The sequence below is a fragment of the Xenopus tropicalis genome, chromosome 2, assembly GCF_000004195.4.
Source record: "Xenopus tropicalis strain Nigerian chromosome 2, UCB_Xtro_10.0, whole genome shotgun sequence".
In the NCBI taxonomy this organism is placed as follows: Eukaryota; Metazoa; Chordata; class Amphibia; order Anura; family Pipidae; genus Xenopus; species Xenopus tropicalis.
The window spans coordinates 124,546,228-124,561,917 of NC_030678.2; positions in this window are offsets into that span (position 1 = coordinate 124,546,228).

Sequence of the window (15,690 nt, forward strand, 5' to 3'; positions counted from 1 at the left end):
AAAGCATGGCTGTGCTTCATTTGAGCATTCTGTTACAGAATATATTAATAGTTCCAGCTATTGCAAGTGTGGTAATATAACTTTATACAATAGCAATATATCCAGAAGGAAAATATGCTCATAGCTCACCTCCACACAAGCCACTGAGATAGTCTTTACTGTTAATTATAGCCCCTTGAGAATATTATTTTGTCATGTATATTTGCAGTATCATGTACACTGTAGGAGTAGTGTAAATGATTGATTAAGTCTCTGTAAAGCACTGCTTAAATGTTTACTGCTATATAGAGGATGGCAAATAAAATGCACATGCTCATCTCTTGGTGGATCTTGGAAATCGGTGGGCATGCAGCCCAGATTACCTATAATGGTTGCAATATTTTAAAGCAAAAACAGTACTGTGACTGCTGTATATTTTATTGGTGTGCAAATGATCTGCTTGTTACTCTTGCCAACAAGATGTATGGAGGTTATAATAATATATACACCCTTGAAACTTGCAGCAGGTAAGTACAAGTTCATGTCATGTATTTGTCTAAATGAGGATAAACAAAGACTGCTGTATGTATAGAATTTACAGTTCACCCATTAGAATATAGTACTAACTCCTAACTCCTGCATTTCCAACCTTTGACTCAAGGAGGCAGAATTGTCAACATTTGAATTTTGAGGGATTTTTTTTCAAAGAAAATCTGAAATGTCTGTTATAAGAAGAATCTGGAACTTGAAGACTTAAAGGAGAAGGAAAGGTAAAAATCACTGGGGGGGTGCCAAATGTTAGGCACCCCCCGCCCAGTGGCATTAATTACTTATCTTTTACCCCAGGCTGGTGCTCCTGTTAGGAGAAAACCGCATCAGCCTGGGGTAGCTGCAGCGAATCTGTCTTCTGAATCCTGGGGCCAGCGCATGTGCAATACAGTGAAAAAGAGGCTTTTTTTTATTAAAGTTCGGCTTTTTACTCTACAGAAGAAGGATGATCAGACACATGCTTGCAGCTACCCCGGGCTGATGCAGTTTTCTCCTAACATTAGCACCAGCTGGGGGTAGAAGGTAAGCAATTAAAGTCACGGGGGGGGGGCCCTAACATTTCGCCCCCCCCCCCCCAGTGACTTTCCTTCTCCTTTAATTCCATAAAAATGTAAAAAAACAAATCTATTTCCTTATCAGCATAGAACCATAGTTTTGCATGTTTTACTTTCAAGTGATTCACAAAACCTCCAAAGATTTGTTAAAATCAGTAGGTTAACCAGACATATGTCTAGGGAACTGGAAATATTGGGACCATGTGACCACTACATTATAAATGAACAAGACTATCAGGCCTTTTGATTTTCATGCATTAAACTGACTCTCCTGCTTCTTATGCTAAGAATTAGCTTTCTTCAATGTACTCTAACAAATGTTCCCTACAGAATCTAGACCATGCATATGCTCTCCTTGCTTTAAACCCCTCTCATAAAATATAGCACAAAAGCAATAAATCTTTGATATGTGTATTGTTTACCACACAAATTGCTGTGAATGCATGTGAGATCAGAGATGTCACAATTATGCAATTTTTTCCAGCAATCCCAATCTTTTGCTGTCATGGAAGTCAGCGGGAAATATATCTTTGAGACAAAGTGATAACTGAAATGATAAAGTGATAAAGAAATTTTTTTCTCTGGATTTGATGTTTTTTCCCCCTTCGATTAAGGGGCAAATTTATTGAAATATGAGTAAAAAAAATGTGGATGCCAAAAAAAAACTGCAACAAAACTTGTGCAACTTTTCTTTTAGAATGCTATCTTATTGAAGAAAAATGTAACAGAATATTCACAAGCTTGTTTTGTCTCAGAAAAAAAAGATACACGCTGGCAGAATCACATTGTTCAGTTCATTTTTAACAAACTGGGAAAATGAATAAATAAATAAAGTTGTGAGACAATTCCCACTGACTTCTGTCGAACCTCGCCAGCTTTTACTTGCTGAGTTTTTTCTGGGGACTTTTTTTTCTTTAATAAAGTTTATCTTAAATTCAAATCATTTAAGCATTAAATAAACCCAATAGAATTGTTTTGCTTTCAATAAACATTAACTTTATCATAGTTGAGATCAAGTACAAGGTACTGTTTTAGTATTGCAGGGGAAAAGGAAATAATTTTTTTTAAAAATTATTAGATTACAATAAAGTCTATGGCTAATTTCCTTTCTATAATTTGGAGCTTTCTGGATAATGGGTTTCTGGATAGTGGATCCCTTACCTGTAGTGTATGATCATAAACTGTATATTGCCAATTTTCAGTATTACCCTGATGAGAGAATCTGTTTCTTTTCACTTTGGCGAAAATTTGCAAATATTTACAAAACAGGTAAAATGACACACATCAGAAAAAATGTCAAATTGCCAAAATTTTTTGATGCACATCATTTTTTTGACTCACACAATTTTTTTTTTAAAGTGCGCTGTTTTTTGATTTTTGTATTACCTGTTGACTGTTTTCCATATTGAGGGCAAGGCTGGTGTTTGAAATTTGATACTTAAGCTTTGGTAATGTCTGCAGTGTAGTTTGCCTTTTTTTTTGCAGCTTTGGGCATTTTCAGACAACAAGAACAAATAAGTTAACTGCAAATAACTAATGATATAGTGTTTCCTAGTAATAAACTTATGATCTAGATTTCAACTTTTGGAGAAATGGAACCATCTTCGAGGAGATCCGAAGAAGATAGAACATTTTAAGTTGGAATGCAGGTAAGTAACAACAAGTAACAACAAGGACAACAAGCAATATTTTACAATCAGTTTCCAACTTCTGGATATCTAGCAAAGTTTCAGCCAAAGCCAATACCACAAGCCTGATGTTTTTGAAAATAAATAAGTACATTATATTAATAATCAGAATTAGATAAGAACCTGATTGCCCAGATTGGGAATCCTCATAGAGATAGTGATTAGTGATGAGTGAATGAGACATGGATTCGCAGCGAATTTCTGCATTTCGCCATTGGTGAATTGTTTTGCAAAACTTCAGTGAAAATGTGCTGTTGCGACAAAATAGTCGCGGCAAAAAAAGATGCACGTGACAAAAAATTCTTGTGACAAATGCATTTGGTGGGTTTTTCATTGTTTCATGAATTTTCCTAGCGTTTGATGAATTTTTCACAAAGTAAAACGAGATTCACTCATCACTAATAGTGATGCTGATTATAAATGTTAATGCTTTAGTCCATTATCTATGTATGAAATAATTAATTTTTTGTGTAACATATTGTTAATGTACACTGATTCAAAATAATGCAAAACGTTATTTTGTTTTTTATTTTATTTTATTTGTATATTTTATTTTAATTATATAGACAATTTTAGACAAAATACAGACTGTCTATAAAGGATTTTTAGGTTTTACATCATCCCCTGAGCATGTGTACTTGTAAGTGAAATGAGTCAGGGGAGGACATCAGCAGCCAGGGGAAGCGGCAACAAGGATCGGCCCAGTCCAGCCCTGGTTTTATGTATTCTTATCCAGATTCTTTTCACAGGTTTTTTTTTTTATTTTGTGGTTTTTATATCAGGCTGTTTAATAAATAGAAAATCCATTGTGTCAGTAGTAGTAAGGTTTCATATGAATGTAAAGTAAATAGAATACTTGCAACTTTCTTTTCTTCTTACTTTTCTTTTTCTCTATTCTTTCTTGACTGTACCTGTTATTGTATGAATCTTTAAAGAAAAAATATAGATTAAAAAATGGCTGTACTCAGAGCATTAAAAAACTTTAACAGTTTCTTTGAAATAAAAGGCATATAGACAAACAGTGACTGGCATTTTTCCAGCTGACCTTTAGATACAGTACATTTATTAGCTGAGTATTAGTATTAGCAGGTATTTTGAAATATCGTTATATGAGCGAATTAGTCCCATTTAGCTTTGGCGCAAAACTTTGGAAAAAACACACACAACAATTTTTTTGACACGTGCAACATTTTTTTTTGACGCACGTAACTTTTTTGTCGCGCATTGAATTTTCCCACACCTAATTTTTGCACCCATTTTGCAAAAAAAAAATCTGCCAATGGTGTAAGGTGGAAATTTGCCACAAATCCATGCCTGTCAAAAAATTATACTCATCTCTAATTATGTACATAGAAAAAATTAGCATGTTAGGGTGTCCTTTTTCCACTATGCTAATCATTTTCTCTTTTAACTGCTATTTAGTAGCCTGATGATCAGTCTTTTGTTGCAATACTTGTTTACTTTTTTAACAAATCAGTTAATGTCTTTTTTTTTTTTTTTGCTGCAGATTGCCTCTGTCTTCTAAAAGAGCTATTCATTCTGCTTCATGTATGTGTGTAATGGAGAGCTACACTATATAGCAAAAAGAGGCCTCTTCTAATAAGCGGAATTGGCTATATAAGCCACACCCATTGCTGACATATTGTATAGTTTATCACACAACCAGTAAGAAACATTTGCAGCAGGGTCAAGTGGATCGAATGGAAGATCTTTATCATTTTCAGGAGCCACTAAGTGCTGTAACAAATAGTGCATAAAAATTAAAAACCCAAAAAATAATTCCTTAGGGGATAAATAGATGGGTTTCATGGAGCAAACAACAGCATGCATGCATAATGATCAGCATCAGCTAAATTGGTGTAAAGTTTGCCGGTATTGGGGAGTGATAAGTGGTAAGTGCTTTGGAATGATGAGTTCTGCTTCACCCGGTGAGTCTGAGTTTGGCAGATGTCTGGAGAATACTACTTACCTAAATACATTTTTACTTGCATTGACCTTTTTGTGATAACACCATTATTTACATCCAGAGAATGTCACCAAACTTAGAGCACAGGAAAAGATAGGAAGTTTACTCTTTAAAAAGTTCCAGTAATATTTTTTATTCTGTGTTATATGTTACTGGCATTGTAACATATGTATAAATACCATTTATGGAATGTATAAATGGATCAAAGCAACATTACAAACTCTAGTTATTTTCACCTAATAGCATAATAGAAAAATTAAAAATAGACACACACCCATCAACTGCTAGTTGATGCAGTGGGAGATGAAAACCCCCATTTGCAACATCTCTAATTTGCCACAGAGGGGAAAAGCAATTCCTTCCTGACAAGCTTAGTTTCTCGATCAACTTTGTAGTAGACTTAATTTCAGAAACATGCTAGTTTCTCACTTTTTAAAAAGGCATGCAACCTTTTCTAAAAAAATGTATCAAATGTATCTGCCAGCATGACAGCCTTGTAGATAGAGTTTCACAACTTCACATCTCTCACTATAAAAAAATAAAATAAAAAAAATAGCATTTTAAAATGAAATCTTTGTGCTCCTAATATGAAAGCCTTCATGTCTACTGGCAGGGCCTACTGGTAAATAAAGCACAAGAGTTTATTGAAAGGTCCCCTCGTATATTTATACATAATTATCATTTTACTCCTTAAGCTCCTCTTGTTCAGCATAATCACCCCCAATCTTGCCAAATGTTCCTTATATCTATGACCTTCAAAATCAACTTAGTAGCTATCTATCTAATTATAAATAAGGAATGTCCATTAATTTCTTACACATACATGCTGACATGTTGACAATGATTTGATTTTAAAACATGTACTACCTATGAATAATATCAACTTCAAGTTGGTATTTTTTTCTAACATGAAAATTTACATGTCGAATAGAGGCATCATGCCAGTATTCAGCAGGATGTGGAGACAGTTTGCTTTTAAATGTCTGGCTTTCCTTGCCAACAAACAAAAAGAAATGGGTATGTCAAGTTAAATTGCGTTCCCAAGCCTGCTGGAAGACAGCACATAAAGAGTTTTATTCTCTGTGGTGGTTTGGTTAGCTGCCAAACTTATCGCTTTGCTATTTAATCAACTAGTACCTCGCTGTGATTCAATCCACTGTGAGATATGGTTTGTCAATGGCAAAAGTCAAAGTGGCCCGACCATTGTTCCTTTCTTATGCTTTGTCTCTCTCCATTTTAACCACAGGACATCATGCAAACATGATGTAACTTATCTGAGCATTCAGAATTCTAGGGAAAACCAATACATTCTGGGTAAGAAAAAATGCAATTTGCATGGAAAAACTGCACTTTGCACACTTTACTGCATTGATCCTTATATGACCACAACCACATTGCTGATGAATTTAACAACTGTGTTCATCATGTGTGTTAGAAAACTGTGTATTTTACTGTTTCCATATATGTGCAACTAGCTCTTGCACATGTGCCAAGATTATTATTGGATGCAAAACAATCCTATTGGGTATAATTAATGTTTTATTGATTTTTTTAGTAGACTTAAGGTATATAGATCCAAATTACAAAAAGATCCCTTATCCGGAATACCCTTGGTCCCGAGCATTCTGGATAACGGGTCCTATACCTGTACAACAAATTTGGGTCAACATACAACAAAGTTGTCCAGCCACAGTTTACAGTATTTATTACATTAAATATGGAAAGAGTTTATCAATTCTGAGTGCCTTAACATTCTTGATTTGATAAATGCACTTACTGCACTTACTGCCTTACTAAAAGCCATATGAATTCATCTTAGATTTACTTTTGTATTGTCATTCACACAGTAGCACAGTAGAGGATGACTGCCTATTACAGGTCTGTTAACTGGCAACTAACTCTAACTTTGCCCATGCCCCCAGTGCAGCAAACCAAAAACAAAATAGTAGTGATCTAGTTAAAATAAAACAAGTAGTATACAATGGGATGGATCCCTTATCCAGAAACCCGTTATCCAGAAAGTTTCATCCACTGAAGCAAATAATTCTCATTTTAAACAAATCTTTCCTTTTTTTCTGTAATAATAAAACAGTACATTGTGCTTAATCCCAGCTAAGCTGCATAAATCCATATTGGTGGCAAAACAATCATATTTTTGAATGTTTAAAATTTTTTTAGCAGACTAAAATTTAGTAGACTCCAAATTATGAATCCCTTATCCAGGTCCCAAGCATTCTGGATAAAAGGTTTATTCACCTATCATTTTAGCCATAAACTAGGGCCTTTATAATGAGACAAAACAAACTAACAAATTGAAAATACGCATTCCCTAAAATCCCCAAAATGATACCAAACTTCATTAGCCATGGTATCAAGAAAGTACACAAAGGCAAGTAAAAAAAAAACCAGTGCAAAAAAAAGATTTTTTTTTTTGCAAAGGACAGTAGAAAGTGGTGTGAGGGAAATGGAACTATGTGTGGGGATGTCAAAGCACATCATTCGATTCCAGTTGCCCATATATCAGCCGATTTAACTCTAGTTACTTCATGTAAGAGAGCAATGAACCCATATGTCAGCATTATGGTGACGTTAACCCCTGCAATCACCTGCATTGGGTAAGCACTCTCTTTCCAGCAGCTGTTGGGAGCCAAATGTGAAAAGAAATGACCCGCACATGCTCAATGCAGAATCCTGCATTGAAATCCGTTTTTCAAAAATGCAAACGTATTTTATTATATTTAATTGTGAAATTACACATGGGCTAGCCGTATTCTTCATTTTCCAGGGCGCCACAGCCATTTGACCTGTGCTCTGATAAACTTCAGTCACCCTTTACTGCTGAGCTGCAAGTTGGAGTGATATTCCCCCTTCCTTTCCCCTCCACCAGCTGATCAGCAGAACAATGGAAAGGTAGCAAGATAGTAGCTCCCAGTAGATACCAGAATAGCACTCAGTAATAAGAAATCCAAGGGACTTCTCCAGTTACACGGGTGTAGGAGATACAATACGTTATCTGAAAGCAGGTCTAATGTGCCTGAAAGCTCAGACACTGAGATGGCTGCCTACATACCATTTTTACAGCTAATGCTATGTGCTGATTAGTTCCCCTGGGTTAGAAGACCTGGTTCAAAGTTTGCAACTTATATTATACCATCCAGTTATGGACACGCGTTGCAAAACTTTATTACGGTACTCCCTGATATCAGTAACAACAAACTGGTCCTACCTACATAAAAATAGATGGGGCCAAATATAGTCCTTATATTGTCATTTTGTAATTTTTAGGTAGAATCCCTTTGAGGCACTACAGAGAAAAGAATAACAACATATATATATATATATATATATATATATATATATATATATATATATATATATATATATAAAACATATCTATACAAATATAAATCTTTATCAAGAAATAAAATGTAGTTTTGGAACATTAATAATATTATCGTATTATAAATATTATTATGGTAAGTATAATATATTAAGCATTTTTAAGTGCCAATACATGGGAGAGAATGCAACAAACAAACCATTTACAAATATTTTGCAAGAATTTACCAAAACACAAGATCAGACTGCCCTGGCAGTTATAATGGTAAGTGAATGCATTAGCAGATAAATCAGATTTCTCCATGCCAGTAAATCTAATAGCATTCAGGTGGTACAAAGCCATCCTGAAACAGTATTGATGCAAATCCATAAATCAGCTGCTATGTAAGCTTGAGCAAACATATTGGTATTACGGTGATTATGAGTAGTTCTGCTCTAAGTGCTTTGACTGCCTTTGAATGCACCCATTCCATGTTATTTCATTTTGCAAATCCAATTAAGTTTGATTATGTCCAATTTAACCTATTGGAGATCCAGAAATTCAGCACTTTCACTTCTACCTAGTTCATTGAATTTTCCTTTAATCTAATGACTCCCATTTCACACATAAATATTGAAAAGAGATGGTTAATAAGTATAATGACTATTTGCTTCCCCATCAGCAATTTGGTAGCAGACAAGTAGCATAAATCCCCATAGTGGATGGGAATTGGTTGAACTGTTTTTAATAGGGGGTCTGTCTTAACCTCTGCTTAGTATACACCACTTCAATGTCTGCCACACAGTTATCAGCATGACATTATATACACCCTACGTACATATTATATTAAACAGTAACCATACATCATAATGCATGTCCAAAGACCCTAGAACAGAACAACCACATTCAGGGAACACTCATCTAGATAGTCATTTATAATGCAGAAATTACAGTGTGCAAATAATATCAACATGTCTACATTCTTTTCTGTGATAAATTCAGATCCATTTACTTACTCCAGAGTTATACGTTTTGTAATTGTTTTTTTTTTTTTAAATATTCATGCTGACTTATGTATCGATGGCTTGAATCCAATACTGTTTGATTTGCAGGAAGTGTAGCATTCCGAATTCCAGAGCCACTAGTACTGATTTAAACCAATGTTCTGATTTTGTCTAGTAACTCTAGCCAACTTGTAGTTGTGTCTAATGATTTGGGGGACCCTTTCCATAGATACATTTTCTCTCAAGAGGTGAATCCCCTTCCAGCTATAGTTCTGTAATGTTTTCTTTAATGTGATTGGTACGCCTACAGTATGTAAAATTGTTCTCCTGAGGACAACTGTTCTCAGTTATATAGGATAGGAGGGTGACCTTTCAGTAAGTGGGTAGGTTGTACATACGTTTAGCGCTATAGATGGCTATAAAATAGAGTGAGGGCCCTATAATCATTTTTTTTGTTAAAAATATTTTATGCTTTCACAAAAACCACTTGTGTTATTAAAGCTCCTGTCGGATATAACAGCCTTATATTTGAGTTGGTAGGAGCTTTTGTAACTCTATTCTGGAGCACATACTGTATGCAAATATACTCCAGTAAGTAAAAATAAAAATGTGAAAGCTCATCTGAAAAGACTCTAAGGGGCATATTTATCAAAAATGAGTTTAGAGCTCAATACATAAAAACCAGGTTCTATTCATTCTTATAGCATTTTTTGAAGCATATTTATCAATGAGTGAGAGGTGGAGGCATATTTACTAAAACTATTTTTTTTCTGACATTAATTTGTTTTACACTTTGAATGAAATCATTTCCATAATTGTCAGACATTTATCAAATAATCTGAACTGTGATTTTTTTCGACTTATTTTGCATTTAAACAAAAGCCAGCATCAAAAGTCCAAAAACCTCTAAAGATTCGAAACAAAGAACGATCTACCAGGGAAGGGACATATTAAGTCTAAATACACATTTTGATAAATGTGTGGGGGGCACCAACCGTCCCACCATCCTGCCTGCTCTGATGAACAGAATGCACATAGGGATGCCGGAGGAAATTACTGTCATACTGGACATGGTGGTAATTTCCATAGAGGTTTGTATGTACAGTATAGCAGCAACAGGTTTACAGCAAGTCAATTGGATGCTAATGCAGTTATTAGCACAAGCACCATTTCACCACAATACAAGGGAAACTTGACTGAAATTTTTCAAAACATGGTGATTTATATCCTTAAAGGAGAAGGAAAGGCTAAGTCACTTGGGGGTGTTAAAATGTTAAGCACCCCCAAGTGACTTTAATTTCTTACCTCATACCTCAGCCCGGGGTACCTGGAGCAATGTGCTTCCTCCTTCCGGCTTCATTTTGCTGCGACTAACACAATAGGCGCATGCACAGTAGAGTGAAAAGCTGACTTCTCTGTTAAAGTTCGGCTTTTGACTCTACTGCGCATGCACGCGCGAGCGCTACAGGAAGGAGGAAGCGCTGCAGCTACCCCAGGCTGGTGCTGTTCTCTCCTAACAGGGGCACCAGCCCGGGGTAAAAGGTAGACGATTTAAGTCACTTGGGGGTGCCTAAGATTTTGGCACCCCCAAGTGACTTTGACTTTCCTTCTCCTTTAAATTACACAGTGCATTTTGAGTTGCCTTCATAAATGACACCTACTGGCTACAGAGGCTTGAAAAAACTGTAGCAGTTTTATTAAAACCAAACAGACCCCCTGTGTGTTTTTGTACTCATTCTTTCATTGGCACTTCCAAAAAATATCTTCTGTCTTGCAATAATCAAAATCTAAACAGAGTGATGTGCCCATTTGACCTCTCTACTGTCTGCAACTTGTGCATAATATAGCAAGGAGTACTGTAATTAAGTTTGCATAGCTTTATACATTTAATAAAAAAATGACAATAGTAATGAGCCAATATTCTGTTTAGCAAATGCTACTTTAATTTGATAAAAAAGGATATTATTGTTAGGTCACAGAAAGATCAGTTAACTTAGCGTGCAATTGCCATCAATGATGATATCATGATACTGTCATCTCAAAACTGGAATTCTTTTCTTGTGGTGGTGGGGGGAAATATTTCAGGACTAGCCATACATTTCATTACTATAGATTAGTACTAAATCATTTTATGGACCCTCTCAGTCACTGAATATGTTCTATGCTTACCAAACAAGTGAATCTTTCCCCATTTTGGCTACCAAGATGATTGGCTAAAGCTGCTGATCTAAGCATTTGACCCTCAGTGACTATCTCTCAAACTTATTGGTGTCACCCATAGAGCGCTGACTTAAAACACTTGGACCATTGGATAGCTACCTTCTTGCTTTAATTTAACATATAGCTGGATATTAGTGATGAGCGAATCTGTCCCTTTGCTTTGCTGAAAAATTCACAAAATTGGGAAAAAGATTGCAAAATGGCAAAAAAACTCCCAAAACATGGCCACCGTGTGCCTTTTTTGACAAGACTGTTTACACAACTGCAATTTTTTTGTGCCTGTTTCGTGAAATGCGGAATTTTGCACAAATCCATGCCTGGCAAAAAAAATGTTGCTCATCTCTACTGCTCACTGTTCTTAGACAATTACATTTTCAGCATTACAATATCCTGAAGTTCATAGCAATAGATGAGAGCTCAGGTACTTAATCTGTAATTGTTTCATAGAGTTGCTATTCCACAAGTAAATCTATTGAACATAACAACTTGTGGGAATGATATTCTATAAACATGCAAAAGAACATTATCAGAGAAACTTATTCCATCCCTGCTGTGACTTGCTCTCAGGTCATTTATGAGATTTTCACACTGCCTTATATACTTCTATTGAGGGCCTGTTTTGTATGCAGCTGCACAGGTGGTCCTACTCAAAGACTAGCTATCTAGTTAACCTGCTAAAACTCTCTAGGGAAATTTAAAATATAAACTATACAATACTGTCCTCTGTTGGAAACAAACCTTTATGTTCTGCAAAGTAGGACAAGGTACTGTGGATTTCTATCTTCCCCTTTATATATGTGTCTTTTGAAGGGACAGTGATGTGTGAGAAAATATTCAATATTTGTTGTAAGCTGTAATCAACAAGTGATTAGTTCATACATCTGAGAGTCTGTTGACTACTGTAGACAACTCTGTTATCCATCACAATTGTGTGGTTCATTAGCTATAGCAGGACTGGAGCAATGTTCACATATATTTGGAGGACAGCCGGAAAAAAAAGAGCAGACATTTTTATTCCAAGTGGATTGCTTTCTCAGGCCATTGTTCTTAGGAATTTAAACATCCCATGATAATGTGACTAAAGCTGGCCATACACGCACCGATAATATCGTACAAAACCTCGTTTCGTACGTTATTCGGTGCCTGTATGGCAAGTCAGCGAGTCGGCCGATCGGCCAGGTTAAAAGATTTTGATCGGGCGCCATAGAAGGCACCTGAGCAAAATCTTCCGTCAGGGCTGAATCAGCAGAAGGAGGTAGAAATCCTATTGTTTCTACCTCCTTATCTGCCGTTTCAGCCCTGAAGGTTAGTGGCGGATTGTACGATCTTTCGTGCGACCGTTGGTCGCATGAAAGATCGCAAATCGCCATGTGTGTGGCTACCTTTAAGAGGGAGCTAGGGGGTCCAAATTATGCTTTCTTAAAGTAAAAACAAGTGATTTTCAAAAATGGAGAAAAAAATCAGGGTCAATATATTAATATATTAACAAGGTAAGGGATAGCAAGTAAAATAATAGGGGATTAGGTTAGAGGAATTATGGACTAGAGGGAAAATGGAGAGAAAGCAAGAGGGAATGTAAGGACTGCTAAAGAGCCGACCGGGCCAAAAGAAAGATATAAAATGGGCACAAAAATCCATAATCAGATAGAAAAATAAACAGAAGAAAGCAAGAAACAAATGATTTTATGTATAGAACATGGGATTGTAGCAAAGACAAATACAGAGGAAACAAAGAGGGCAGAGAATGAAAATAAACCAGAACAATAAAAAAAAGTGTAAGCTATAGCCAAGAGGAGTATATTTAGAAGAATAATAAAGCTTTAAATATAAAGGGAATAATATATGCTCATTTTGTATAACCCTGGGGTAAGGAATTACAAACCATTGCGGTGAAAAGCAAGAAAAAAAGCCTGCAGAGTGCATAAAAGTGAACAGTAATCAGGGAATCAAAAATACAACATATTTATAAACAACTCATGCCATGACACGGGATGCACAAGTATATTAAGTGAACATGATGAGACCTGAGTGCATGTAGCAGTAATGATCGTGGAAAATAGTACATTGAGGTAATACTGTGGTGAAACTGAACAGAACTGAAAGAGGCTGAAATGCAAACAAGTCATTGATTGTTGTGCTATATAATGATCTTGACTGAATCCATGAACATTGAAAGATAAAAATGTCAATAAATGAAAATCATATTAAACTGGTTTATTCAAAGGACCTCCACTGTTTTGGATGATGAATAGTCCCACTTCGCTTCACTGAAAAATCCGCAAACCTGTAGAAAAATTCGCAAAACACATTAAAGTCATATGACAAGTTTTTCGCGGCAACAAATTTTATGCACAACAAATTTTACATGGGCAACTTTTTTCCACAAGTTTTTTTTTTTATTTCAGGTCAATGGAATATTTTGCATCAAAGACATTTTTGTCTCGGTGACTTTTGTTGTGGCAAATTTTTTCACAGTGAATTTTTGCCACCGCTTTGAGAAAAATTGGTCGATGGCGAAATGTGGAATTTAAATGCAAATCCATACCTGGTGAAAAAATTTGCTTATCACTAAAGATGAACCATTGATTATTTTTTATTTGAAGACCATTATAAGCAAGTTATTTTTAAAAAGCTAATAATTATATTGAGTAAGAAAATGAGTAGTGATGAGCGAATTTGTCCCATTTTGCTTCGCCATAAAATTCCCAAAATGGCAAGAAAATTTGCGAAACGCATTTGTAGCACAATTTTTTTGTCGCCTGTGTCTTTTTTTTTGTCGCCCCCGCGTCTTTTTTTCAGTTTACTGGAATGTTTGCTTATTTATTAAAAAAATCCAATATTAAAAATGTATTGAATTAAACTGTGAATAACATCTAATTCACATTTTACTCATCATTTTTAATGGGCTGCAAACTCTTACAAATTTTTGAAAAATTCTCAAAACTCAAATTGAAAAAATACATAAATTTTGCCTAGGACAACCCCGTTGACTTCTACATGAACTTACAAGTTTATAGATCTTAAAGTAAATCTAGAGCAACTGGACTTGTTGAGTAATCATAAAAGATGTTTCACTACTCATCCGAGCAACTTATTTAGTTCAACCGACTGGTAGGGGAAGTCCTCAGCATACACTCTTTCACTTATCCAGTCACAATGGTGCAATGTAACCCATCACAGATATAGGATATATTATCCAGAATGCTATGGACCTAAGGTTTTTCCAGATAAGGCATTTGGTCACTATGCCAAATTTAAATATTAACATGATTTTATGGCATACTTTTCTAAATTACACTGTTTACATAGCAAATAATTCACTCTACCATTATTCTTGAACAAACAAATGTATTTTTTTTAGTTGTAACATTGGTGTGTAGGCAGCCATTTCAGTGCATTGTGCCTGAGTCTGAGCTTTCAGAAGGAGCCAGTGCTATACATTAGAACTGCTTTCAGGTAACCTACTGTTTCTCATACTCCCATGTAACTGTAGGAGTCCCAAGCCAGACTTGGATTTCTTACAATTGAGTGATTTTCTGAAATCTACTGGGAGCTGCTATCTTGCTACCTTCCTATTGTTCTGCTGATTGGCTCCTGGGGGGGGGGGGTAGTGGGAGTGATATCATTCCAACTTGCAGCACAAAAAAAATCTGTTTGTGTTTTTGAAAAAAGGATTTGAGTGCAGGATTCTGCTGGAGAAGCTCTATTAACTGGTGTGTTTTGAAAAAAATGTTTTCCTTTGACAGAATTTCTTCAAATAAATAAGATTATTTTGCCATCAATCTGAATTTATGCAGCCTATTTACACAGGGCACAGTTTAATTATTACAGAGAACAAAAGAAATTGCTTCTAAAAATTAAAATTGCTAGTCTAAAATGAACTTCTAATATATATTGATTAAAACAAACTGAAACAAAATAACTATGTATAAGTACAAATCATTAGGTACAAATCACTATAATGTTTTTGATTAAACAGCAATTTACTCTTAAATCTTTTTCAATTCCTTTTTTTGTAAGATTTTTTCTATTGTAGGAAAACTGTGAAGCTCCAGATGCTGCAGAACTAACTGCCAGTATCCTACCATGTCACCTTATGACTTAATGTTGGCAGTTGTTGTTCTGCAAAATCTGAAATGTTAAAGGTTGCCAAGTTTTGTATGTATGCATAGTGCTCTGTTGTAAATTCCCAGGAAGATATCTGTTAAAGCTAACAGCCTCAGCGTGCCAGAAATGCAACACATAGACAAGTACATGGGGATAAGAACTTTTGCAGGGCATAGAGGCCACAGTGTTCTTCAGAGTCTTTATTCTCCTTTTACAGGGATTAGCTGCTTAGCAAGCCAAGCTTCATAGCTCAGCAAACTTTCAATCAAAAGAGACTAAAAAAAAGACTGAAGGGAAAGCTGAC